Here is a 27341-nt window from a genome sequence, read left to right on the forward strand (position 1 = left end):
TATGATTCCTTGTAGTATGATCTTGAAATTATCAGGTGGAATGTTGGCAGCAGAGTTGGGTAGCACAGAAAGGGTACTAAACTTACTAAGGCTCCGATCGTCATAGGTTTTTGAGGAGGCATTTTTCCAGTCACGGTGTCGCTGTATCATCTCCTTCCCGTAGTGTCAGAATTTGATGTGGTGGCAGTGTTGGCAACTGTTTCTTTTGAGTTGTGTGCTGCTGCTCCATTTTCTTTCTCTAAAAAAGCCTGCCTTTTCTCATCTTTTATTCAAGCAGCTTTTTTCTTCTTTTTGCCATAGTAATTTGCCGCGGTGGCTCTTGCATGTTGGTTTGTGACGTTGGAGGACGACACGTCACGTTCCTGCTTTGTGCAATAAGACTTTTTGAAAAGTTTAGAGACTCTGATAAAGCTCTTGTTCCTGGCCAGAGCTTGAAGTTGCGTTTTGCAATTGATGTAATCGGCTGTATGGCCTCCGCCGCAGTTCGCGCATTTGACAGGCGATTCGCAATTGCAGTCTTCAGGCCGGCCTCGGACGGGGCAACTTTCCCAGCAATTTCGGCGTTGCTGGCGAGTTGTTCCCTAGCTTTCCCTGTGAGACACGAATTGCTCGGATCGCTCATGGCTCAACACGGACAAGCAACTCGGACAACTCGGAAACGTTTGAAGCGGCAGCGACGAATCAGGGACGCAATATTTTTTCCGTGACACCACATGCCGGTGATCATCACAACTAAGACTTGGTTCTGGTTTGACATTGATAGTTTTGGGAAATAAATCGTTTCAGAAAGATGAGTTAGTATTCTCAACGCCATTTAAATGTATAAAAACACGTTTATAGTGCTGTGTCTAAGTGGTGGAAGAAAAATGAAATTTAATTATAATGATAGAAAATTGCAGCACTTGGTTGCTGTGTGTGAACGCGGGCGGCCTGTGTTGCTGGTGTTGTGACGTCAAGTTGCTGGGAAAAAGTGCCCCGTCTGAATCGGGCTTTGGTGGCATAAGTTTAACCAGATCACTTGCAGGTCGTGGTGCCTCTGCAGTATTTCGCCACATGGCCTAAAGCTTGGCAGTTGAGACACCCGTTGAGGCACTTCGACATAGTCGCCCACTCCTTGTCGAGTGAAGCCATGGTTGACCTTGGTAGATCCATTTTGTGTTAGAGAGAATATGATTATGACTCGATCTGACGATCGAACGGCTTCTTCTAGTTTGCCGTTGCGCTGGTATAGGCGACGTGTTGCAATGGCTCCAACTGGTTCGAGGAAGTCAGTCAACTGTAAGTTTGAGTACCAAATAGGCACGCCTTTGATCAGTCCGATATTTTGCATGTACACTTTTGGGGTGGTGGCAAGAACAGGGATCTCTACCAGAGTAGGGACCTTTAGCAGTCAGTTAACTGTTGCCGGCCCTGCCACATCGACGAGTAGTCCTCCGTTGGCTGTAAACGATGTCGTACGAAGCGTGCACATGCAGCTGCCTTGACTTCCTAACTTAGCTTGGGCGGGTTTAACGGTTGAAATCGGCTCCTTCTTCCGTTGGAGTCAATAGCACGGTTGTACCCGTTGTTTTTTTTCCGGTGACGTTCGGCTAGGATGAATCCCTCGTCGTCTCTTTGCCTGGGGCTCCTCCACTGGGTCACAGTTGCCGAGATGCCGTTTGGCTGGTGTAGACTCTGGTGATGTGGGGTCGTTGGTGGTGTCAATTTTTCGCTTAATGGGAGCGCAAGGTCGCTGTCTTGGTGGTTAACATGGTAATCGTGGTCTTTCCCAGTTGTGTCTTAATTCAGTCAGTACTTTGACAGTGGCTGTTGGGTCAGCCTCCACGGAGGCCATAGCTGGCCGGCAACCATGCAGGTAGCCCCGGTACACGAGGCTCTCCAAGCAGCAGCGCCTACTTGGGAGAACATGACCTTAGGAGTGGGAGAAACAGTTGATTCTGTGGGAAAAGGTAAAAAAGTCAAGGAGTGGTTCACAGAGCCAAAGGAGTTGTGGGAAGCATTTGGAGGTAAGGGCACAAAGAAAGAACACACACCCATTTGGTCAGGAGAGAAGACGATAGCACGGGAGTGCATGTGCCTTTCCTTGTCCCATCTTTCGTTGTGTTTCTTTTTTTTTTAGGTATTATGTTTTTGCGCAGTATAGTTTGCCTTCATTTATGGGCAAGCAAGTTCAAAACCCGTCAACACTATTTCTTGCACACAGAAAAGCAATGTGAGAAGATCAAAATTCTTGACGCAGTAATACACGAATACGGGGCACAATCCCAAGACAGGAACTTCAGCTTCACAGTGCCTCTGTCATAATCTCGCGTTCGCCTTTTAATTTGCAGATCGAGTAGCCCAGAGTCAAAGCAACGAAGTTTACCTTTCTACGAAATATTCTCTCGCGGAAGTCACAACCACATTTTCTCCTCACCGTTTGACAGGATTGGATCGGATACCACAGCAACTCCTCCGGCAAAAATGACGCTCTACATGGCGATCATGTTTTCCAGGGAGTTGTCCAAATGTACCAGGACCTTCTCTCCTTTCTTAAGGCTGTGTCCCTGGAACCCAGCGGCATATCGCTGACACATCTTGAGGAGCTCTGCAAAAGTGATGTCTTCGTCGTTCCAAACCTGCAATATGTCTACAATTTAGACTCCATCCGCGGTACCCTTGTATAGCAATACCGTCTAGAACACAAGACATGCGCAAGACATCATGGTTAAGCCTGAACTCCTCCGGGCGAATATGCTACGTCCCGTGACGTCCCATGACTCCATGGCGTCGCGTGACACTGTGAACTCGCTTTTACGGTCAGCTTTAGGTAAAGAACTCGTCGCCACGTGACATGACGTCGCACGACCTGACGTCAGGTCACATCCGTGACATTTCGCCGATAGATTTAGAGAGGACGTTGGCGTCACTCGACGTGATGTCAAGCGATACCATGACGTCACGTGTCGTCAATTTCTCCGCTAAACCAAGTGCGTAAATGCACTTACGGACGGAAAGATTCCTGGGATAGGGGGTTTAGGTGAAAAAAAGAACTAAAATAACTTCCCCCAGTTCTACGCACGAGGTGCTCGGGGTAGTGGTGTAAAACTATCGATAGTACTATCGATAGTCATCTATCGAAAAACTATCGATAGTACTATCGATAGTTTTACACCACTACCGAAAAACTATCGATAGTGCTATCGATGGTCGACTATCGAAAAGCTATCGATAGTACAATTGATAGTCGACTGTCGAAAAGCTATGGATAGTACTATCGATAGTCGATTATCGTACACCTATCGATGGTACTGTCGTCAATTCACTATCGATAGTTTTGCGACACTGATAGTTTGCGTCGCTCCCGCTTCTCTTTTTATCAATTTATTTCCTTCTTTTCATTTTTTTTAGAGCACAGCTCTTAGGGGCCCGTTTCCAGCCTGAGCGGCGTCGGCGTCGGCGTCGCCATCGGCGTCGGCGTAACCGGGGGGGTAACGTGACCCCCCCACCCGAGGTCACGTGACCCCCCTAGGTCACGTGACCCCTCCCCGGGGTCACGTAACCCCCCTCCCCACGTCGCGTCCCCCCCCCCCCCCCCCCCCGAGGTCACGTGACCCCTCCCAGGTCGCGTGACCCTCTCCCAGGATCACGTGACCCCGGCGGGGTCACGTGACTACCCGTAGGTGACGTGACCCCCCTCAGTACCCTTCCCTACTCCTCCTCAAGAGCTGCGCTCCAATTCGGCGTTACAGGGATTTGTAAACGGCTTTCATTTTTTTTTTTTTCAAATGGGACATCAAGTAGCCCATGCACTTACCATCCCAACTTTGGTTGATCTTTCAGTGATGGCGAAGACGGGAGTTTTGGGCGAGGAGAGGAGAAAGGGTAGGGCGAGGGTAAGACGGGCCGGGGAGAAGGAAGCAGACGGAATGTTAGAGAAGAGATGAGGAAACCTCCTTTTCTCTTTAGCGTTCCTTCTGCTTCCTCCTCCCCGGGCCTGTCTTCCCCTCGCCCTACCTTCTTGAGTTGTAACGAACTATAGTGATGCAAAACTATTGATAGTATCGATAGTCGCCAGAAATCTAACTGCTGATAGTAAAAAAAACTATTGATAGTCGACTATCGAAAAACGATCGAAAAACTATCGATAGCCGACTATCGAAAAAGTATCCATAGTACTATCGATAGTCGACTATCGATGTCGACTATCGAAAAACTATCGATAGTATCGATAGTCGACTTTCGAAAAACTATCTAAGTACTATCGATAGTTCTGAGACACTATTGGTGGTTTTGAGAAAACTATTGATAGTATCGATAGTTAATTTATTGATAGTTTTGGATCATTAGCTCGGGGGCGTTACGATTATGCGGACATCGAACACTTGGAGTGTATCGGCGGTGTACGATTACAGAGACTTAGCTATCGTGATCCAGCGCAAAACTAATCTTCGTCGCTGCGTCTCCACAGAAAAAAGTAAGTACCAAACAATCCATTCCAGAAAAATATCACCGTTTTAGTGGGATAGAGGAGCGGCGTAAATTTTAACATTCGTGCCGGTGACGGCAGCGGCGCAATGGTGCCTAAATGAACGATAATGGCGCGGAGAAAGCTCTATAGAAATTAAACTAATAACTGCATTTCACGTCTTTGATTAACCAGAATTCACGTCAGCGCACACTTCCAGCTTACTATGCCAATAAACTAAAGAGCTATTCTTTCTGCTTGTCTTGTTGCTAAGACGACACCCCGTCGGGGAGTGCGACATAGGGATGAAGGGGCGCCCGGGACAACAGTCATCTCAAGCTCTAAAAAATGCTTAAGAAAAAGTGTTTTTTTTTTAATTTCTTTTTTTTTTTAATCTGCAACAAGCTTTCTGTGAAAAAAAACAAAACAGTTAGTGTAGGTTTACCATTTTTTGAAACCACTTGAGACTGGGTGAAAGAAGCACGACGACGTCTGAGACGTCGTCGTCTTTCTTCCACCCAGTCTCAGGTAATCTAAAAGAATGGTAAAGCTTTCTGTTCCTTTTTTGGATCTGTGTGTCCAACGCCATGAACACGCGACGCGTGCGAACACGCGCAGTTGGTTTGCGGCGCGCGAGTTTGGCAGCTGGCCAACCGGCCCAACTATCCCAGCTTCCACTGCTCTATGCGGAGAGCAAGTCGTCTGCTTCTTGCCCAGGAGCTACGGTGACGTCAGGACGACACCGAGTTCTGATTGGCTTTGATTGGAAGGATAGTAGGTAGTCCTCGATGCTAGATGCCCTGAGGTCTACCCACGCATTCTGACATTATCGCAACCCTTGTGCAAAAAGCAGACGACCTTGCGCTCTGCATGGTGCCTGAAGCGCGCTTCCGACTCTTGTCTTCAGCGTCTTATGCTTATTGTACATCAAAAGTGGCAACCAGTGACGCCACAGAAGCCGGAGTGTCACGCTGTTGGATGTCGCGATCCTGGCGGTTGGTCGTATAGAAATGCTGGCGGAAAGCACGAGCTGTGTCGCTCTCATCACAGCGTCCCAACTTCTGGCTGCCGAAGTCTCCGTAGAGTGTTACACTAGGGAGCGACCGGCAGCAGAACAGGCGTCTTCCACATCCACCCCCGCTGCTGGGACACCACCGCCAGGATCGCGGCCGGCGATATCATGACATTTGTATGACGCGATTCGGCGGGAATGGAGAGACCCGTGTTTAGACGCGGCAAACACAGCAGTCACAGACGCATTCCAGGCACCATAGTTACACCCCTGCCCCACGGTAAATTTTGATATCAGTTGCATCGACCGGCATTATGACTGTTCGATTTGTCCAGAAAGTTCCGAACTCGTTCTTTCCCAGTTCAGAGGACTGCGGGTGTCGTGCACGTAGAGTTATAAACTTATAATGTAGCAAAGAGGTTGTTGTAATGTAGCTACAAGTTTAACTGGCGTTAGTGTCTATGAGACTTCCAGGATACAAATTGAAGCAGAGAGCAACCAGTCTACTTTTGCGGTGCTCCCGTGCATTCCTCCGGGAAAACGCGCGTGCATGTTATCTTTTCGCCGGAAAATACCATGGATCGCTTTTGTTATCTGGGTCGTAACGAATAGAATGTAGATTTATTAACATTGTATAAGTGTAATTGCTATTGTTACCGCATTTTTCTTTATCAGTGAAGGATGTTTACCATCGCCATATTTCAGGCCCAAACCTCTGTTCTGTAGCAGGTATGTAAAAACGAGCGACGATTCTAAGGAAAATAGCAACCGAAAAGAATGTAGAGTGTGTTCAAGGCTCGCCATCATTTCGGTCGCTCTTATATATTGCTAATATGCACGTCCTGTCCCGATATAAAAATGACCCCGTCGTTCAACTCTATGGAGATGAACGACGGGGTCATTCAACACATTCAAAACGTAAACGATTAAGTATGTGGGCTATGAAAGGTGTTTTTTTTTTATATTATGTTCTATGCCAGGCACCTTTTATTGGGCACCTGCGTTTTGGCTTCTCTCTATTTTCAAAGATTTCGAGCGTGTGTGTGATGTTTTGAACGCAGAACAAGCATCTTCGCACATATCCGTGAGCAGAAGGAATAAAGCAGATAAAAATCGGACTATATCACGTGATCCTAATTTATTTTGATCCCTTGCATGCACAAGGAGTTACTGATCTAGCGTTACTGCGTGGTTCTTGCCGTCTCTCTTGGTTTTCCACATGTCCTTCGTTCGTTTGGCACGCTTATCCCCTACGTTGAAACGCGTCGGCGCCGTGTTCGCGCTAACAGTGTCCGACAGTACACATAAATACACGTACACAAGGCCGTTTTTGCACCCCTTTTTAATGCCATGAATTAAAAATAAAAACGCAGTAACTCCCCAATTATTTCGTCAGAGTGACTGCGAAATGGTCCATTCCATACCAGCAGCCACCTAGTATACGTACGAATTATTAATTATTATTACTCTTATAATCAAGCGCAGGGAGAAAATTCATTCGCTTTTTTTTCCATAGAAATGCATTACAGGAAGTGAATTTTCGACTGGTTGCTGTGTTCTTCAATTTGCGACAGCAAACTAGCGACAGTTAAATTTCTAGCGTACATTATAGAAACTCTGTGGTCGTGCAGTGGCAGCGCAGAACCAGATCTCTATATACGGCTCTGCGCAGAACCAGTGCAGCCACTGCGCTAAGGGCGATTTTATACGTCGCAAGCCGTTGCAGCTGCACTCCGTCGGACTCGACGCCAGTGTTGGAATCGCCCTTTCCTGGCGCTCTGATCGGCTTCTGGAGCGAAAGCACAGGGTGTCGTCTGCATCTGTTTGCTCCTGTTTCTCCTCGCCACGTCGTATGCTACATTTAATACTTGGCGGATTGATGATATCATTCGCGTTTATTTAGTTCTGAAGCAAACAAAAGAAATATTTTTGTTTTTATTCGAGTTTATACTAAAAACCCTTTTAGCACGAAATGCGTTTTTGTCTGCATTTTCAACGGTTAACGTCCGTCAGCTTTCTATCGTTTCCATAATCCTTCGTGCTCTTCGACTACGCATTCTACGATAGAATTTACATTCATTTGGAAAATGTGGATTGATTCCAAGTTTCTCAAGTTTCGCGGACTCAGGATGATTTCGAGTCGGGAGTTTCTGGCAACAGCGTGCGATAGGGGACACTTCGGAGACGAAGGCTTAGAGAGAGCGCGTCGCCTTGGCCAAGAAGAGTTATCGACCGTCACTTTGAAATCAAAGTTGAAGCGTTTATTCTTACTCTCGAAAACAAATCCACGCGGAACTAAGCAACCAATGCCGATTCTCAGCGGTTTATTTATTTTTTAATGTGCGTTAGTGGGCGGTTACAGATACCAGCGAACAAAGCATGCAGTGAAATACTCAATTCTACTGGGGCGTGCGAGTACCGAACAAAATCTGAGACCTATGCAATGTATCGAAATCGTTGGTCTGCCCCCAAGAGCTGCTGAAGGCGGGGGCTATTACGAGCGTAATACTTTTCCTGTGTCTTAAAAATAACATTGACATAGTGAATACCCACGTAGCATCAAAAAGAACTATTTATGTGAGCCAATTGGCTCACATAAATTATTCTTGTCCTGGACACACATTTAGTCAACACTAACGTTTCGTCGACACTCGTTATGCGAATTGCACGCTGCAGGGACGTTTCGTCACGCCTGTATTCCTGAGGCGCGTGCTCACCGACCCAGCCCACCCGTTCACGCCACTTCTTGGCGAGTCTGCGGCAATTAATTAAAAAAAAATACATATTTTGAGTTGTTTATAAACATCACGTGTTGATGAAACGATCTGCCGATGAAACGTCGTTCGATGAACTGATTGCAGCGCCAATGATTGGCGACTGGCAGTAAAATGTCGGGGGGGAGGGGGGGGGGGGGGGGCTGGGGGGAGTAGGAATTCGGCCGGCTGCCTGGAGATTAGACACTACCCAGAAATTGCCTTTGGTTCTTGTTTGCTTTGCAACATTCTCAGTTGTATAACAGCTCAGTAGTACCTCTTCACATATTAGAGATTGCTTAGTTTGAGCTTGTCTACAGAATGGGCTGTGTGTAATAAACTTCTAGATTTGAAAACAATTCCTTGCGTCTGTTTACCTATGCTTTTGCAAACATCTGGTTGAGTGCATTTGTTTTTTGTTGTTTCTTGTTGAAATGTTAGCTCTTTGTTTTAAATGGGGTAATGAAGTTCGACACTTCTTACAAGGTTGTTTTTTTTACAGATTTACAGTGACAACAAATAATTTGTTTCACATTTCATACGATTGCGGTAAAAAAGCAGAACTACAGGCAGCTATAGCACGATGGTAAAGAGACCAATAACCGCCGAATTCAGAAACCTCACTCAAACTACACTCAAACTGAAGGGCCCCTTCACTTCCTCGAGGAAGGCGCGATGGCCGGCGCTGGCCAATCGCGAGGACGGATCCGCCGTCGCGATTGGCCAGCGCCGGCCCTCGCGCCTTCCTCGAGGAAGTGAAGGGACCCTTCAGTTTGAGTATAGTTTGACTGAGGTTTCTGAATTCGGCGGTAAGACAGGCTATAGCAAACCATACAGGGAGCCATAGGCGGCTAAAGAAACCTTAAGAAAAGCCATTGGCTGCTATAGCACGGTGTCTGAAAAGATTCATAGAGTAGGCCATAGAGATTTCTATAGCAGACTATACAAGAAGCTATAGGCGGCTAAAGGAACCATAGGAAAGCGCATAGGCAGCTGTAGCACGATTGGTATAGAGAACCATAGGATGAACTCTAGAATGAGCTATAGCGGACCATAGCAATAGGCGGCGAAACAAACCAAAGGAAAATCCGTAGGCAGCGATAGCACGGTGTCTAAAAAGATCCATGGAGTAAGCCATAGAGATCTCTATAGCAGACCATACAATACGCTAGAGGTGGCTATAGGAACCATAGGAAATGCCATAGGCAGCTGTAGCACGATGGGTATAGAGAACCATAGGACGAACTGTAGAATAAGCTATAGCGGACCATACAAAGAGCAATAGGTGGCTAAAGAAACCGTAGGAAATGTCATAGGCAGCTATAGCACGGTGTCTAAACAGATCCATGGAGTAAGCCATAGAGATCTCTATAGCAGACCATAGACACTATAGGTGGCTATAGGAACCATAGGAAATGCTATAGGCGGCTGTAGCACGATGGGTATAGAGAACCATAGGAGGAACTACAGAATAAACTATAGCGGACCATACAAAGAGCAATAGGTGACTAAAGAAACCATAGGAAATGCCATAGGCAGCTGTAGCACGATGGGTATAGAGAACCATTGGACGAACTATAGAATGAGCTATAGCGGACCATACAAAGAGCAATAGGCGGCTATAGAAACCGTAGGAAAAGCCATAGGCAGCTATAGCACGGTGTCTAAACAGATCCATGGAATAAGCCGTAGAGATCTCTATAGCAGACCATATACACTATAGGTGGCTATAGGAACCATAGAAAATGCTATAGGCGGCTGTAGCACGATGGGCATAGAGAACCATAGGAGGAACTACAGAATAAACTATAGCGGACTATACAAAGAGCAATAGGTGGCTAAAGAAACCATAGGAAATGCCATAGGCAGCTGTAGCACGATGGGTATAGAGAACCATAGGACGAACTATAAAATGAGCTATAGCGGACCATACAAAGAGCAATAGGTGGCTAAAGAAACCGTAGGAAAGGCCATAGGCAGCTATAGCAGGGTGTCTAAACAGATCCATAGAGTAAGCCATAGAGATCTTTATAGCAGACCATAGACACTATAGGTGGCTATAGGAACCATAGGAAATGCTATAGGCGGCTGTAGCACGATGGGTATAGAGAACCATTGGAGGAACTACAGAATGAACTATAGCGGACCATACAAAGAGCAATAGGTGGCTAAAGAAACCATAAGAAAAGCCATAGGCAGCTATAGCACGGTGTCTAAACAGATCCATAGAGTAAGCCATAGAGATCTCTATAGTAGACCATACAAGACACTACAGGTGGCTAAAGGAACCATAGGAAATGCTATAGGCGGCTGTAGCACGATGGGTATAGAGAACCATAGGACGAACTACAGAATAAACTATAGCGGACCATACAAAGAGCAATAGGTGGCTAAAGAAACCATAGGAAAAGCCATAGGGAGCTATAGCACGGTGTCTAAAGAGATCCATAGAGTAAGCCATATAGATCTTTATAACAGACCATACAAGAAGCTATAGGCGGCTAAAGGAACCATAGGAAATGCTATAGGCAGCCTATCACGATGGGTATAGAGAACCAAAAAATGAACTATAGAATGAGCTATAGCGGACCATACAAATATCAAAAGGCGGCTAAAAAACCATAGGAGACGCGATAAAAAGCTATAGCACGGTGTCTAAAAAGATCCATAAAGTAAGCCATGCAGATCTCTATAGCAGACCTTACAAGAAGCTTTCCACGGCCAAAGGAACCAAAAGAAAAGCCATAGGCGGCTATAGCATCCTTTTTAAAGAGACACATAGATTAAACCATACAAGATTCGACAGCGAAATTTCCATCGAAAAAGCTATAGAAAACCATAGGGGAGCCATAGGAAAAGCTATAGACAGCCGTAGAAGTGGCTTTAGCTAATTGGGCCAATTTTCTATAGCCGGCCACACAAAGGATTTTTTATAGCCGACCATAGACCATTTTGTATGGGAAGCTGCCAACACTCACTGCAGGAAGCCAAGCCTGCGCGACCAGGTCGTAAGGCGCTTTCAAAATATCACATTTAAGCTATTTCCTGCCCTCCATTAGGACCCCCTTCCGCGTCGACCTTGGGTACATTAGTTTGAGAGGAAAGTAACCCCCGTCTCGGCGTTATAGTCAAACATCGCAGACATTTGAGCAAGATGCAGAAGCAGACGACGAAAGCAGATGGTATTTGCTTTCATCGTTGGCTTCTGCACGGACTCTGAATTGAGATCGGAGCCGGTGCAAGGTTTTGAGGAACTGGGTTGGAACTCGTTCAGAATTGGGATGAATCGAACGCGCCAGTGCAGCAACCGTGCAACTTCAGATTGAATCAAATGCACCAGGTTGAACTAGTTCAGCCAGCTCTGGCGACTCGAACAGACCTACTATCTCATTGGTCAATTGCCACTGCTACTGTACTGACGCATCGCCAAGGACGCTGTACTCACGACCCTTCCTCCGTGCTGCAGGGATATACATGACTTGTACGTGACGTCATCTATCTGTGCAAGTGATCACTCTGGATCAAATCTATTCGTTCTTGCCGATAAAAACAAACTCGGTGTTGCGAAATGCATATTCAGAAAGTTCAAAGTGGCCTTACCTCATTGGTAAGGCCACCACTGTGTACGCTGGTAGGATGTCAGTGCAAGCCATGCATTAGTTAATTCTGCATTAATGTAGTACTTATATACTTTGTCGACATAAATATAGGGAGCCTGAAATACCCAGGCTCGTTCTAAAATGGGCAGTAAAAATTGGCGCCATTACGTAGCAATCTAAACTTTACGTCAAATGCGTATTTCACAGGTGCGGTGTTTGGCTCAAGTACCTGTGTGTCTGGTAACTTTGGAGGCGCCATTTCTAAAACGTTCGCCATGAGACGCCGTGCTGTTATGTAGGTTGTCTCGAGCAAGTCGCTCACATGTTTATGCTGTTATGAAGTAATAGTTCAGCCCCCGTACGAAAATGTCAGATACAGGCCGGAATTAAAAATGCCGGTTCCACTAAAACCCAAAATTGGGGCACCAGTTTGTATCCAGCCTGGAACCGCGCATTTCCAGCCCCAATTTTAGACCCAGGTGGTGCACCGCCGGAATTCCTGCTGCGCTCACCACTGGACTCTACAAAAGAATTTCGTGGTATGCCCTTAGCCGTTACAACCGAGAGATCATCGTGATTTCAGATCCAGGCGGACTGGGTCTGAGATCGCGACGATCTCTCGCTTGTAACAGCTAAGGGCATCGCGCGAAATATTTCTGTAGAGTTCAGTGGTGAGCGCTGCAGTAATTCCGGCGACGCACACGGTCGTCCAGGCGTCATCACAAAACACGGTGCACGGAACACACACACAGCACGCACAAGCACAGTATCCAGTGTTGACTGCATCGGGTTCCGGCGGGCAAGCGGTATCCCAGTTGTCCAAGCGCTGTCACCAAGCACACCAGCGCATCCAGATGCCGAGCTAAAGTGCAATGGGTTGGCAGCCTCACACTATATAAAGATTCAAAGCCGAGGTCAGTGGGTATCCATCTAGGGAAACGATGGGCGCGTCAGTATCCGTGCGCCCGCAGCGCGAACGTCACCGCCGGGCGAGCGCCGACCGACAGTCCGACGAGAGCGAAGAAAAAACTAAACTAACTAAACTCTCGAAGCGCTGCGGCGCTGCTGCCGACTGCAACAGACAAAACCAGGCGCATGCGCGGAGAACGCCCGCTTGCAGCGCCTGCGTAGCGGATGCGCCTGTCCCTAACACGTGACTTGCGAGAGACCCCAAAAATTCCCCGCCGCCGACCCCCCCCCCCCCCCCCCCCCCTTCCCGACCCTCCTCCAGTCACGCATGTGCGCGCCCGCTGACTGGGAGCAGACCCTGCTGGAAAAAAGGGAGCGGAGCGGATCCACCGATCACCGTGCGATTCCAGTGCGTTGAGTCTCACTGGATCCGACTGGTTACACCCAGAATCGCGCGGATCGGAACTGTCCACGTGTTTAGAATCCCGCGGATCCGAACTGGAACCGCTCCGATCTGATATTTTCGTACGGGCAAGTACAACCTTCGTGACTCGTTAATCCGAAAGCACAACATAAATTCGCGACGAGGATGGTTCGGCGTGGGCCGACGAACTGATGTATGAGTGTTTCGGAAAAGTTAGCTAGACGCCGAGTGGTTTGACGGCGACGACCGAGGCCACCGAGGAGCTGAACAACGCAGCCAATGAGGTTGAAGCCAAGGCCAGGATTGGGCACGTGTAACATTTCGACTCGTCTCTGGTTTCCTGGTCTGCGTACGAGGAGAGACTGACGTCGTTTCTGAAGGTAAACCGGGTGCCGGACACCGACAAGGTGGATACCTGCTTAATCCTAGTTGGGCCTACGACGTACAACCTCCTCAAGTCGTTGACAGCTTTAGCGTTACCTGCAACGAAGTCACTAGCGGAGCTGACACAGTTGCTTCGAGACCACCTGGAACCGAAACCTTCAATCATCGCAGAGCGGGCAAGGTTTCACCGCCGCTGGCAGGAAAGAGAGTCTATTGCACAGTTCATCGCTGCAGCTCGCTGAGACGTGCAAGTTCGGCGCTTTCATGGACGAGTCATTGCGTGACCGTTTTGTGTGCGGGTTGCGGCGTGTCGACATTCAGCGAGCACTCCTCGCGGAGGACAAGACGCTCACGTTTCAGAAAGCAGTCAACCGAGCCACAGCGTTGGACTCGGCTTTAAAACGTGCCTCCGAGATGCAGGGTTCCAGTGCCAGCGGCACGCAGGGTGAGAGTGCCGGAGTTCACAAGTTGCAAAGCCACGAAGACGATCCCAAAACGCGAGGAGAGACCTGTTGTAGGTGCGGATCACCCAAGCATATTGTAAGTGCTCGCCCTCAGAGCGAGGCAGTCTGTTTTCAGTATAAAAAGGTCGGGCATATTCAGCCTGCCTGTCACTCATTGCGAAGAAAAGAAAAACGAAGAGGGAAGAAGAAACCGCTCAAGTCGTTTTCGATGGAGGGAACAGGAAACGCTGCTGTCAAAAGCATGACGGCAGCATCAGATCAACCGCTCAAGGTGGGAGTCCTATGAACAGAAGTCTCCGTTGAGAATGGAACTTTATACCGGGGTGCCGGTTTCTGTGATTTTAAAGCAGAAGTACAGAGGACATACACCGGGGAAACGTTTAAGCCCTGCGGGGTTATCGACGTCGAGGTGTCAGATCACGAGCAGACAAAACTTCTGGCGTTTTATGTGCTAGGCCAGTCCGGTTCACCCCTACTTGAGCGAGAGTGGATGCAGCAGCTGCAGTTAGACTGGAAGCAAGTGGCTGATATCATCAAGCTTCGCGTAAGCAAGCAAGGGCAGTCAACATCCCATGCTGACAGGTTGCAGGAGATTCTGCGCAGCTATCAGAAAGTCTTCACAGACGAATTGGGAAAGATTTCGGGAGAAGATGCAAGGCTGTTTTCGAAAAAAAGGGCGCCAACCCAGGTTTCTGAAAGCTAGAAGTGTTCTCTTTGCGTTAGTGCCAGCAGTGGAGAAATAACTGAAAAAGCTAGAGGCCCTGGACGTCATCAGAGCTATACAAGTATAGCAGCGACTTCGCAACTCCACTCGCTCCACAGCCGAAGAAGGGTGGCTCCATAACATTGCATGTGAATTATAAAACCACACTAAACCTGGGCTTGGATGTCGGACGCAACCCCTTGCCAGGGGTGGATGAACTTCTCTCGGTGCTGGCTGGTGGTCAGAGTTTTTCCTAGATTGACCTCAACAGAGCTTATCATCAGGTTGTCATGAAATAAGATTCTCGGAAGCTCCTGAACGATAACGACACACCGAGGTTTGTACCTGGTGAACCCTCTGCCGTTCGGAATTGCACCGGCTCCTGCCATCTTTCAACGAGTCATGAAGAACATGTTGAAAGAAATCCCTGGAGTGACTCGCAAGTTCTGTCTTTTGACAGACCACAAACCGCTTCGAACCATCTTTGAACCGAAGCCCGAGATTCTGGCTCTGGCAGCAGCTAGACTGCAAAGGTGCAGCTATTCTTTGGTGTTCAAGCGCTCAGCAGAAAATGCAGAAACATACTGTTTTCCTAGACTATCGGTAAACATGCTCGAAGAAAGACTTGAGGAGGAGACTTTTTGTTCGCTGCGTTTTCTCTCCTGGCCAGTAAGCAGTCTAGATATAGCAAAAGAGACGGGGCGGGACCATCTGCTCAGTCGAGTTTTGGAATGCGTCATGAAGCGTTTGCCATCTTACGTGACCGATCAATCGCTGAAGCCGTTCTTCCACCGTAGCACTGACCTGTCGGCACACCAAGTGTGCCTCATGTTGGGACTGAGAGTCGTAGTGCCGGAGAAGTTACGAAGTTTGCTGCAGGAAGAGATCCACGAAGGGCAGCCAGGAGCTGTACGTGCTATGGAACACGCCAGGAGTTACTTCTGGTCACCGTCGGTATACATTGATATTAAACCTCACGTGAAATCATGTGCGCAGTGTCACGTGAAGCGTAACCTGCCAACTCGTGCAACATTGCATCCTTGGGCTTGGCCTACGAAGCCGTGGCAGCGTGTCCACATTGACTACGCTGGACCTTTCGCAGGAAAAATGCTTTTGTTAGTCGTGGACGCTCACTCCAAGTGGCCCAAGGTTTTTGTAATGCAGTTGGCAACATCGTTCAGCACGGTTGAAAAGCTGCAAGAACTGTTTTCACGTTTTGGTAGTCCGGATACATTGGTTTCAGGTAATGGCACCTACTTCACGTCGCAAGAGCTTAAAGGTTTTTCAAAGGGTAGCGAAACGCGCCATGTGTTGACAGCACCGTATCACCCGAGACGTAACGGGTTAGCAGAGAGGTTCGTGCAGACACTCAAAGCAGCGTTGCGTGAGGGAGTAGCCTCCAAGTCCATGCAACAAACTTTGAGCAAGTTTCTACAAAGTTACTGCAATGTACCAAATTCAACAACTAGAGAGCCAACAGATGTTTTGCTGTTGGGGAGATGTCTCCGTACAAGGTCGGACGCTGTCAAGCCGTCCGTGGAAGGAAACGAGGCCAGACATCAGTTCGGGGCTCAGGAGTTCAAGGTTATACAAGGTTCCGAGCACGGAAGCTCCTGGTTAACGAACAAGTTCGCGTGTTGAATTGCCGACCATGGAAAAAGTGGTTGAAGGCCACCATTCTATCGAGGAGTGGACCCGTCCCTTACAAGCTGCAGGTAGAGCACGACTACGACACTGTCATCTGGCGTTGTAGCCAAGACCATATCCGGTCCAATGCTGACCAAGCTAAAGATACACGATAGCCTGTTCAGGAAGGTAGAGTTGACGTTTTATCTCGGCCATCAGAGCTACCAAGCCCATTTCAACCAGCAATAAGATCAAGCACACAGGCTCCTGGCAACACAAAAAAGCAAGCAGCCTGGCACCACTACGTTAAAGTGACCAGACGTCCCAATTTAGGCGGGACAGGTCCCGCTTTTCCGGCCGTGGTCCCGCTGTCCCGCCAGTCTGCTTGTGGGACGCCGTTTTGTCCCGCTTTCGCTCCTCGAACCGCGGATAGATTCAAGATTTGGTTAAACGAAAGGATCGCACCGGAGATAGGGTGCTTTCTCTGATCAAGGAATAATATATGCTCGACAGAGAAGATGCTGAAGGTTAATTGACGTATGACACGTGAACAGTATACTATGGACATAGTACAGAAAAAGAAATACATTAATACTAAAGCAATATTCCAACCAAATGTATTTGATAGCTGCGAGCCACGCAGTATGCAAATTGCAAGAAATATAGTGCATATTCGCCAACCCGGTGTACAAACCAACACGGTGTATACGAGATAATGAAAAGGTGTGATTTGTTACCGAAATTTAAACCTTTCAAATCTCGCAACACAATACCCCCCCCCCCCGATACGCGTCCCGCTTTGGGGCGTGAGGAATAAGGTCACTTTACACTACGTCGGTACCTAGCAAGGGTGCACCGTCCTCAGGTGTGAACTGAAACTTTGGGCAGACATCCCAATTGTGTGGGGAAAATGTGATGTTCGTCTCAAGTACCTGAAGTGATTGTTCAGCCTGTACAGCCTTCATGACTCGTTAATCCGGACCCACAACAGCGGATCGGGTTTATCTTGTAAAATTACCAAGCGTAGCTCCCTTTCTGTGGAAAATAAGGTCAAAAAACTTGCCAGAGTCAACGGCGGACGGCGACCGACCGAGTCGAACGGTGGGGCGCGTTTGGTGCACATTTTGATAGATGGCCGGCGCGACCTCCTTATCAAGAGTGCGCGCGACAACCGTGGTTTTTTTTATTTTTTTATTGATGCAATAAAAGGAAATCAGAGATGTTAGCCGGGAGTACAATCTCCTGACTGGCTACTCTGGTGGGAAAGGGGTAAGGGATATAACAGAGTTAGGAAAGAGGAAAAGAAACATAAGGAACAAAAGAGACATAATCACACATAACACACACACAACCATTTGGACAAGAGAGTTCAGTACATAGCATTAGAGTCTCTTATCCAGGCCTGTTGCTGAAAGAAAACGGAGGAGGGCCTTTGTGGTGTTTAAAGCACAGTCTTCGCTGTTCCATGGCCCCAGGAAGTGCTGTATTGTAAGGGGTGGTCCCGGAGTCTTCCTAATGTCTTGTAAAAATTGTTTTCGCTGATCATCATAAGTTCGACATTGAAGTAAAATGTGTTGAATATCTTCGACAGTTCCACATACGGAGCAGTTTGGGGACTTTAATTTCCCAATAAGATGAAGGTAATAGTTAGTGTAGGCGACCTTTAGCCGAATCCTATGGAGAACCGCTTCCCGTCGTCTCTTCAGGCCTCGAGGTACTCGAAACCGTAAGTGCGGGTCAGTATTTTTTAGAGAGGAACTTTGGTTGATATCCTCTTTCCAGAGGCTCGTTGCGGCCGATTTCCCCAATATCGCCACTCTTGAACAGACGTCCGATTTTGTAAATGGAGCTAGGACTTTTTGGGCAGATTCGTGAGCCTTTGCAGCCATAGAGTCAGCCATTTCGTTACCCATGACACCACAGTGACTGGGCACCCACTGGAATGATACGGAGTGGCCAAGGAAAACGATTTCTGAGTGAACTTTAAATATGTCTAAAATTACTTGTGTGTTTGGACTATTTTTACGTAGACACTGAAGCGACTGGAGGGCAGACTGTGAATCGCTCATGATCGTCCAAGCGCGAGGTGATGCTTTTTTAATCTGTTGGAGCCCCTCTCGAATGGCCACCAGTTCAGCAGCCGTAGATGAGGTCTTGTGGGACAGCTTGTAACCAGCTTTGATATGAAGCACTGGGGCAGCCAGTCCAATCGATGACCCGTTATGCGTAGTTGATGCATCGGTATATATGTGGCAAGAAGAACGGTGCCGTGTGTACAATAAAGACAAAAAAAGCTGCCGAAGGACAACTGAAGAGAGCGTCGATTTTTTTGTTATTCCAGGAATAGTCTTGTAGATTAGAAGTGGAGGCAGTGACCAGGGTGGTGTATTGAGTACCACAGGATCTTGAAACACTGTTGGAAGGACATCCTTGTTGTCAATTATAGTTTGAGAGATGCGGCTGTAAAAACAACTATCCGGAATGTCAGCTAGATGATGAGAGTGATGCCGTGTCAGATGTCGCATATGTAGTCGTAGAGTTTCTTGGGTACGCAGAGCTTTCAAAGGTAGACAATGAGATTCTGCAATCGTGTCTATGGTCGCGGTTGCTCGCGGTACCCCAAGGCATACTCTGAGTGCCTGGGCCTGGAGCGATTGGAGTGCTTTCATGTTGGTCAGACTTAAGCCGTGCATAACAGGCAAGCTATAGCGAAGGATGCCAACAAACAGGCTGTTGTATAAACGAAGAAGAGCAGAGGTAGACGTCCCCCAAGTTGTACCACTTATAAATCGCCCCAAACTTGTGAATGCGGACAACTTAGTCTTTAGGTGTTTCAGTTGGGAGTTCCAAGTTAAGCCTTTGTCAATGGAAACGCCAAGAAATATGTGATTCGGCGCATATGGGATTGGGGTTCCATTAATGGAAAGTGGATATCGTGTCATCTTCATCTGTGTAAAGGCCACGGCAGTTGATTTTGCTGGCGCAATCTCAAGCCCCCGTGTGTGAAGGAACTGAGAAATTTTGGACAGCGCATCTTGTAGGCGTGCATGTACGAGCTTAGGTGAGCCTGCAGACGTCCAGAGGCAAATGTCGTCTGCGTAGACTGTAAGGTGTACAGCTCTTGTGAGAATTTCGGTGATCCCAATGAGAGCAATGTTAAAGAGGACCGGGCTTAGAACACCCCCCTGAGGCACTCCTTTGGTCACTCTGTGACGAGAAGTTTCCCCTTCCTTTGTGCGCATGTAGATCGTTCGATTATTAAGGTAGTCAGATATCCATGCATAAAGACGACCGCCAATTCCAATAGATTGGAGTCCCCGTAAGACTGCCGAATGTTTGATATTATCAAAAGCTCCGCAGACATCAAGAAATACAGCTACTGTAATTTTCCCGCGAAGCTTCTTGTCGTCAACATGAGTTACAAGGTCTACGACATTATCAATGGAGCTACGACCCTGTCTAAATCCTGTCATGGTAGCTGGATATATCGATTGCGATTCAAGAAGCCATTCAATCCGTGATAGAACTAATCGCTCCATACATTTGCTGACACAGCTTGTTAGAGCGATTGGTCGGTAAGACTTTAAATCCAGAGGGGACTTGCCCGGTTTAAGGATGGGCACAACGCAGGCCGTTTTCCAGTCAGGTGGTATATTACCGCTTGTCCACGAAGTGTTGAATATGTCCAACAAACGCTGGCGAGCGTCAAGCCCCAAATGAGCGAGTGTGCCATAGGTTATGTTATCTGAACCTGGAGAAGAAGAATGACTGAGGGAAGCTAGAACTTGATCCAATTCCGGGGCATTAAATACATCATCCATGTAACGTGAAAATGGAGTAACTGAGGCTTGATGCTCTATATCTGAGATATCACTGTCACTCACTGCTGATAGGACAAGAGATGCGCAGAATTCCTCAGCAATGTGCAATTGCGAGCGTCTTAGGAAAAGTGATATCGCGTGAAAAGGCATTCTCTGTTGTGGTGGAAATCTTAACCCGCGTGCAATATGCCATATTTTTGAGAGGGGAGCACGGGGATCAAATGACGCACAGGTTCCCCTCCATTTCTTTTGTCCGAGTTTATCTAAATGACGGCGAATATGTTTTTGTGTGCGCCTGTCTTCCCTAATGTCAGCTTGTAGTTTAGTTCGACGTGCGCGTCGCTCAGCCCTTCGGCGAATAGCTCGAAGTTTTTCATACTCTGAATCTACAACAGTTCGTGAGGCCGAAAGATTGACTGTCCTGGTTGCTTCTGTTGCTGATTGATTCATGACTGAAACAAACTCTTCGTAGGTCGTTGTCATATGTATGCGCTGTTCGACACTCTCCCGAAAGCATGTCCAGTCTATATATGAGGTTCGATCATGTCTGGCTCTATCAGCTTGGAAGCCGCGTACTGTGATGTAGGTAGGGATGTGGTCACTACCATGACTCTCTACGTCAACAAACCAGGAATTTCGAGTTACGAGTTCGCGTGACATGAAGGCAATATCTAAACAACTGCTACAGTGACTGCCTCGGATGAATGTAGGTGAACCGTCGTTTAGAAGACATAGGTCATGAGAATCTGCCAGCTCAAGTAGTTCACGACCCCGACGTGTAGTTCTTACACTACCCCAAGCTATATTATGGGCGTTGAAGTCGCCAACAACCAAAACTGGCGAGTTACATTGTTGAATAATATCATGAAGTCGCGTAGCATCAAAATTGCAAGCTGGAGCTATATAGGCAGCGATTACAGTAAAAGTTAGTTTGCCCTTGCGAACAGTAACGCCGACGTACTCATTGTCTTGATGTGATGTGATATTATGGGAAACATATGTCAAGTCTTTTCGTAAGGCAAGAAGAACCCGACTGGCGTTAGAGGGACGAGCTGATTGAAATGCTTCGTAACCTGAAAGCCGGATGTCTGATGCTACACGCGATTCGCTAATAGCTAAAATTGGGAACTTATGTTTGAATGTGAATTGTCGGAAGTCTGAAAGGCGGGCACTAAGCCCTCTCGCGTTCCATTGAAAAACGGTCGCTCCTTTGACTCTTTCATCAAATGAGGAATCATCCAGTACCCTGGTGTGAACTTCCGGTCATCGCAATAACTGCCGGTTCGAATGCCATGATTCTCTGCAAGATGTCTTTGAATGTGCATGGCGGCAGTTGGGTCGTGAGACCTCGAAGGACGGAGAATATAATGCGTATGATGTCACCTATTGTCATTGCGCCAAAGACAGAGGGAACCTGTTGCTGGCGAGGCAGGACTACAGCGGAGGTTTTGCTGTGTGGGCGCGTACCTGCAGTGCTAGGAGGTACGCCTGATGCGTTGAGCTCTCCTGAAGCGGGTGCGGGGTCACGAGGAGGCCATTGGTTGGCCATAAGGGTGGATTTCGCAGCAGGTCGAGACTTCTTGCCTTTACCCTTGGGGGGTGAGTCCTTGATGTTTAACGCAGGGGACACCGTGTCTTGTGTTGCTTGAAGGTCGGCGGTGGATGATTCAAGAGGAGGCCAGGGGCCTTGAGGGACCTCTGCCTCATTTGTTGACGGCGCAACTTTCGGGCCATGGACGAATCTCTTGGTTCTTGCAAGAGCCGTCAGCCGCGCTTTACAATTGACGTAGCTTGCTGGGTGATCTCCGCCGCAGTTGGCGCACTTGAATGGTGCTTCGCCCTTGCAGTCTTTGGTGGAATGTTGCTGGGCGCATTTCTTGCATTTTGCGGCACCTTTGCAATATTTAACGACATGACCAAGTGCTTGGCAGTTGTAGCATCTGGTTGGAGCTTCAATAAACTCTGTTACGTCATGTTTTGTAAATCCGAGATTTACTCGGACTGGGCGGTCTGTATTTGGGCGAAAGGTCAGGACTACACGGTCTGTTGGTTGCGCAGCTTCTCCGGACTTTCCTTGACGTCGATATAAGCGGCGGGCTGCAATAACTCCGTCTTGTTGCAGAAATGATGTTATGTCGGCATCGGTATGCCAATGGGGCACTCCCTTGACAAGACCACCATTCTGTAGGTAAGTCCTCGGCACTGTAGCTTTGATGGGAACCCCACCGAGAAGGCGAAGCTTAGGAGTCGGTCGACTGTGGTGGTTTCAGCAACCTCCACCATAAGGCCACCTCTATTTGTGAAGCGATGTCGCAAAATGGCAGCAGCTGCTGCTTCGTTCACCTCGGTACTCAAGGTCAGTGGATTTTGTCGCTGCAGACGATGCTCCTCATTGACCGGTGTAAGGAGTACAGGGATACCTGTCGTTCTTTGTCGGCGATGTGAGGCAAGAACGAAGCCCTCTAGGTCACCTTCAATTAAGTCTTCCTCCATTGAGTCACCCGGTGGTGCTTGCAGTTTGGCAGGAGTCGCCAGCAAGTCCGCAGGCTCACCGTCCCCGTCGTTGCGACGTTTTCCAAGGGTCGAGAGTCCAGTCTGAGTGTCTTGAGCTGCATTGTATGTGTGGTCCCTCCTAGCAGGAGTCTGCTTTGAGCACGAAGGAAGGTTGGTCGCTGATTCCAGTACGTTTGCACCGGGTTGGAAGGTCATGTCATGTGCCGGGTTACTCGAAGTAACCCGCGCTGCTGTAAATTGCAGCCGGTGGTTCGTAGTTGCGACTGATGACTAAAATAATCGAAAATGCCCAGAGCAAGGAAAAGTGCGTCCGATCAGTTCGGTGCACCACAACCGTGGTCTAAAAAATGAACGTAATCTTTTTTGTAAGGTACCTTTGGTTTAAAAATAAACGCGGGCAATGATAAAAAACTTAAAGTAACAAGAATAAAAGAAAATAACGACGTTACCAAAGGCGTTCTTGCTGCCGACGGATTTTGTGTACGTCTCGTCCGCTTTCTTTTACTGGTCAGCTACACCTTTGCACGCTGCTCCCGACGCCATCTATCAATACGTGCGCCAAACAGCCAAACACATCCCGTCACTCGGTTCGGTCGTCTGCGTCGCCGTCTGCCATTGACCCTGGCTAGTTCTTTGGCCCTATTTTTTACAGAAAGAAAACTACACCTTGCAATTTTTGCGTGATAAAACCGATATGTGAAATACACCCGACAAAAAGTTTAGACTGCTACGTGCTGGCAAACTTGTGCCCGTTCCTTGTAAAATGTAATGGATTACAAATATAGTTACAAATTACCGAGCCTTAATAAATGTAATGAATTACCGTTACAAATTACGTCAGCTGAAAATAACGGAATACTTTACTCGTTACGTTAGAAATTACTTTCACGTTACTTTTCTGCACTTACCAAGAAAATCATAGAAATAATTTTGATGTTTTCAAAAAATGCTCTGCAGCGTTACTTTCCATTTTTCACACGCACTGATTATGGTAGTCATTCTAAAAATAAAATATTGTACTTAAGAGAAATAATGTAGGTGCACTCTGTTAACCGGAAATGATTCCTGCAATTCTGCAAAGAAAGCTACGGCGATCACGCTCAGTGGCAGCGGCTACCTCCGCGAAGAGATCAAAAGACAACGCCTACTCGGCATTGTCTTCTTCATCTTTGGTTTTCGCTTATTTGTATGAGCCTTGCACGTTATTCCAGTGGTTCAATTCAAAACAACCATTCGGGGTAGCGGTTATCAGTTCAAAAACAAGCAAGTGATGGTAATAACGAGTGCAAACTAGCATTCATTTTCTACTAAATGTCATACAAATCTCAAGAACAAACAATAAAACAAAACAAAAAAAAAATGATATTGCGTCCGTCGCACTTAGCTGCTTCGCAGGTTCACCGGTATCATGCCAAGCGACTCCGGCGATTCCGCCGGAATGCTTCAATGAAATCGATATTCCACAGAGACTTCTTTCTGAGAGATAGCTGGTGTGTTATCATCATAGTAGACTTTCACGCTGACTTAAGAAACGGACACCGAAGAAAGCGGACGATGCCCAAATTACACAATGAACGCGTTCGAAATTGTAACGCACATTACAAAGCCTATACAAACAATACAGGATTCAGTATGATTGTCATCGCGTACCGCTAATATCGTTTACAAGCTGAGACAGCCCAAATGAAAATTTCTGACCGGCAAAATAGTCCGGGGGCTTTATTGTGTCCGCCGTTCCCGTACATTCGACGACGCTTTTTCGATCGGGAACGAGTGCCGGTGAGTGCGACTAGCACATGATTATAAATACCACACACACTAGGTCATCTTTAATTCTAATTAACCCTACCTCTGGTGCGTCATCGAGCTTCCAGCTTTTTGCCTTCACCGCAATACAACGGCCCACCACCACCGGCTTGTTAGGTCTGTAGGCCTATCGAGAATCGAGGGTAGCGCATCCTCGGAGCGGTCCACGTCCACGCACACACTCGCCCAGTCAAGCGCACGAACGTTAAATACGCACACCAACACCACCAACACGGGAACACGACACACGGCAAGAACGACAGGTTCAGATCCCAGAAATGAGCATCTCGCACACTCCTACTGGCCCCGACGACCTCGCCAATCAGATTCTCGAATGAGGCATTCGCGCCAGGGCTTCTGGGATAGCCCCCGTCGGCGCTGTCGTCGTCCAACGTGGAACGTAGAGCTTGTCCAAGTCCGTCGTAAGCTACGCTGTCGCGCGTCGAACTGCTTTCGCTGCGCTGCGTTCAACCCGTTCGCAGACAGCGTCATACTGAGATGTACACAAAAACAAGTTTGATAAACATGCTTTATTGGTGTCAATGGGCCCTCCACTGATCTCTATGACAATTGCTGGATCGTGTTTGCCCGCTCCGCGAATGCGGTCACTGGCGGCCATCTTTAGGTAGAGTTATATCACCTCTAGCCAATGTAAGCTGCTGCAGCCGCTATCATCCATCCATGACAGATAGCGTTTTGGCAGGTGGGTTGGTCAAAATAGCGTGGGTGATATTGCGTGCTTGATTAAAATTATTTGACGAAACATGTTTTTGAAACACGGCGTGAACAGTAGTCCGGTTTTTGAGGACCTGGTAAAAGTTTCACAAAATCGCAGCACCGGGAGAAAAGCAGCACAGCACGTATCGAAAGTCGCATCGAAAGAAGCATCGAAAGCAGACGACGGTACGGAGTCTGCTTTTGATGCGAGCTGCGCTGCTTTCCCCCGGCGCTGCGCTTTCGTAGAACTTTTACCGGGTCCTCAAAAATGAGGCTACCGTTCACGCTGGGTTTTAAGAATCTGCTTCGTCGAACAACTTCAATCAAGCACGAAATGTCACCCACGGTACAGTGTACTAGATCTACGGCTATTTTATGGCAGCCTGCCGCCATTGCGCTGTCCGCCATATTACTATGATGGCTAGAGATGATATAACTCTACCTAAAGATGGCCGCCGTTACCGCATTCCGGTCCATAGGAGGAGCTGGTCAAACGCGATCCAGCAAATAGACATAGAGATCAGTGGGGCCCTCCCTGTTCCCGCCCTGTTCCCGTGCGCTAGCTACCAGCAAAGTCAAAGCTAGCGCGGGCCCAATGCTCTGTGCATTCCTGAGTCCTGACTCGCGCGTGGGCTCGCGCAGAGGGGGCACCGTTACGGGCTTCATGGGCGCGCTTGTAGCTTCGGCTGCGCTCGCACCGAAGCTGAAACGAAGTATAGTTGAGTTGCACCAAACTCTGGATGTAGTGCTGGTAAAGCCTCACCGTCCTTTTCGGAGCACAAAGCACTGCGCGACTCGCGCGACTGTGGTGTCTGCTCCGCGGGTGTCACTTCTCTGCAGCGCGTCAGTGCATGCCAATGAGTGCACTCAACGGGTTAACTCGCCGTGATCCGACAAGTGACTTCGCCAGCACATCGAAAATGAATCGGAATTTTTGAAGCGAATATCAGATACCGTAATATTGGAAGCTGCTGCCCAAACAACAACTCTGATCTGAAATAAAACATTCCACAACAGTGAGGGTCGTTAGATGCTGCTGCAGATACCTTAAAAGAAGTGCAGGCTGATAAAACTAAATATCCTGTACCATCAGAACTCAGTGTTACATATTTAATTGTATTTTTTTTTTATCTGGCGAGCAGATAAACTTTATTTAAAAAAGCGCTTTTTTGTGTTTACTTTCTTGAATTTTATATGTACCGTCTTAAAAAGGCGACAGGCGCTGTGTTCCAATAATAGAGATGGGCTTTATATAGCAATGCAGCATTATTTCATTTCCAAGTAATATGCCAACATATTCCGGACCCTGCTCCAAGAGGGCCACTACCTGCTCCAAAACAACATTTTGCCTGCTACAAGGCCTGCTCCAGAAGGTCAAATGGCACTTCCATCACTGTGTAAGGTTTGTTATCCTCCGTACTATGGTGCGTTTACGTCCGTCAGTCGGCCAAGAGATTGACGTTGCGTCGCACGTGAGGGTAGCAACTTTTCGTGCGTACAATACGCTTGCTACTGATTTCTCGTTGTTCTCAACTGCGGATGTTCGGTAACTGGGACTTAGAACTTTGCAGGACCCCCTCGAAACCGTTGTTTAAAGCCTGTGCCCGCGTCAACTCACTTTTCGTTTTCGACGTGTTTCGACCCATTCACCACTCTGACTTCACCTATATATTATATATGACGAAGTAGAGGTCCCTCGGTAGAACAACGGAAGCTTTATCTTCGAGGTTTCAACCGGAGTCCGGTCTTCGTCAGGAATGGGTAACAAAAAAAGGTTTGGTCATACTTATACAAAATTACGGTGCAGGTCCACTTTTCAGGGCGTCTGGAGCGACGGTAAGAAGTCGTTACAAAGATGTCCGGGTGCTCTAGGTAAACTAGGCTTCCGAGAAAATGAACCGACCCACAACAATTATCTGTAAGCTGCCTTGTGATTGGTCATTTAGATATCGTCTTCATTTTAGTTTTACTAGAAGCAACCACTTTTTCCCTTTTTAATGCCCGCACGTCCGGAATTTTCCACCGCTGCTGACCATCGTTGGCGTCTGGCAGAAATATCGTTTTCGTCTCAAGTGCTAATGCTGAAACCTAGTTGGACTAGTGTCCTGCGCCGCTGAGCTGTTCTGATACGGTGCAATAAGTATTAACTAGTCATGCTTTGC

At 47.7% G+C, this 27341-nt stretch overlaps 1 pseudogene; it reads right to left on the minus strand.

Annotated features, from left to right (window-relative positions):
• Window positions 1-22851, minus strand: part of LOC120848678 — a 53271-nt pseudogene extending 30420 nt beyond the window's left edge.
• Between the last annotated feature and the right edge of the window lie 4490 nt (window positions 22852-27341).

The sequence above is a fragment of the Ixodes scapularis genome, unplaced genomic scaffold (genome assembly GCF_016920785.2).
Source record: "Ixodes scapularis isolate PalLabHiFi unplaced genomic scaffold, ASM1692078v2 ptg001348l_1__unscaffolded, whole genome shotgun sequence".
Lineage (NCBI taxonomy): Eukaryota > Metazoa > Arthropoda > Arachnida > Ixodida > Ixodidae > Ixodes > Ixodes scapularis.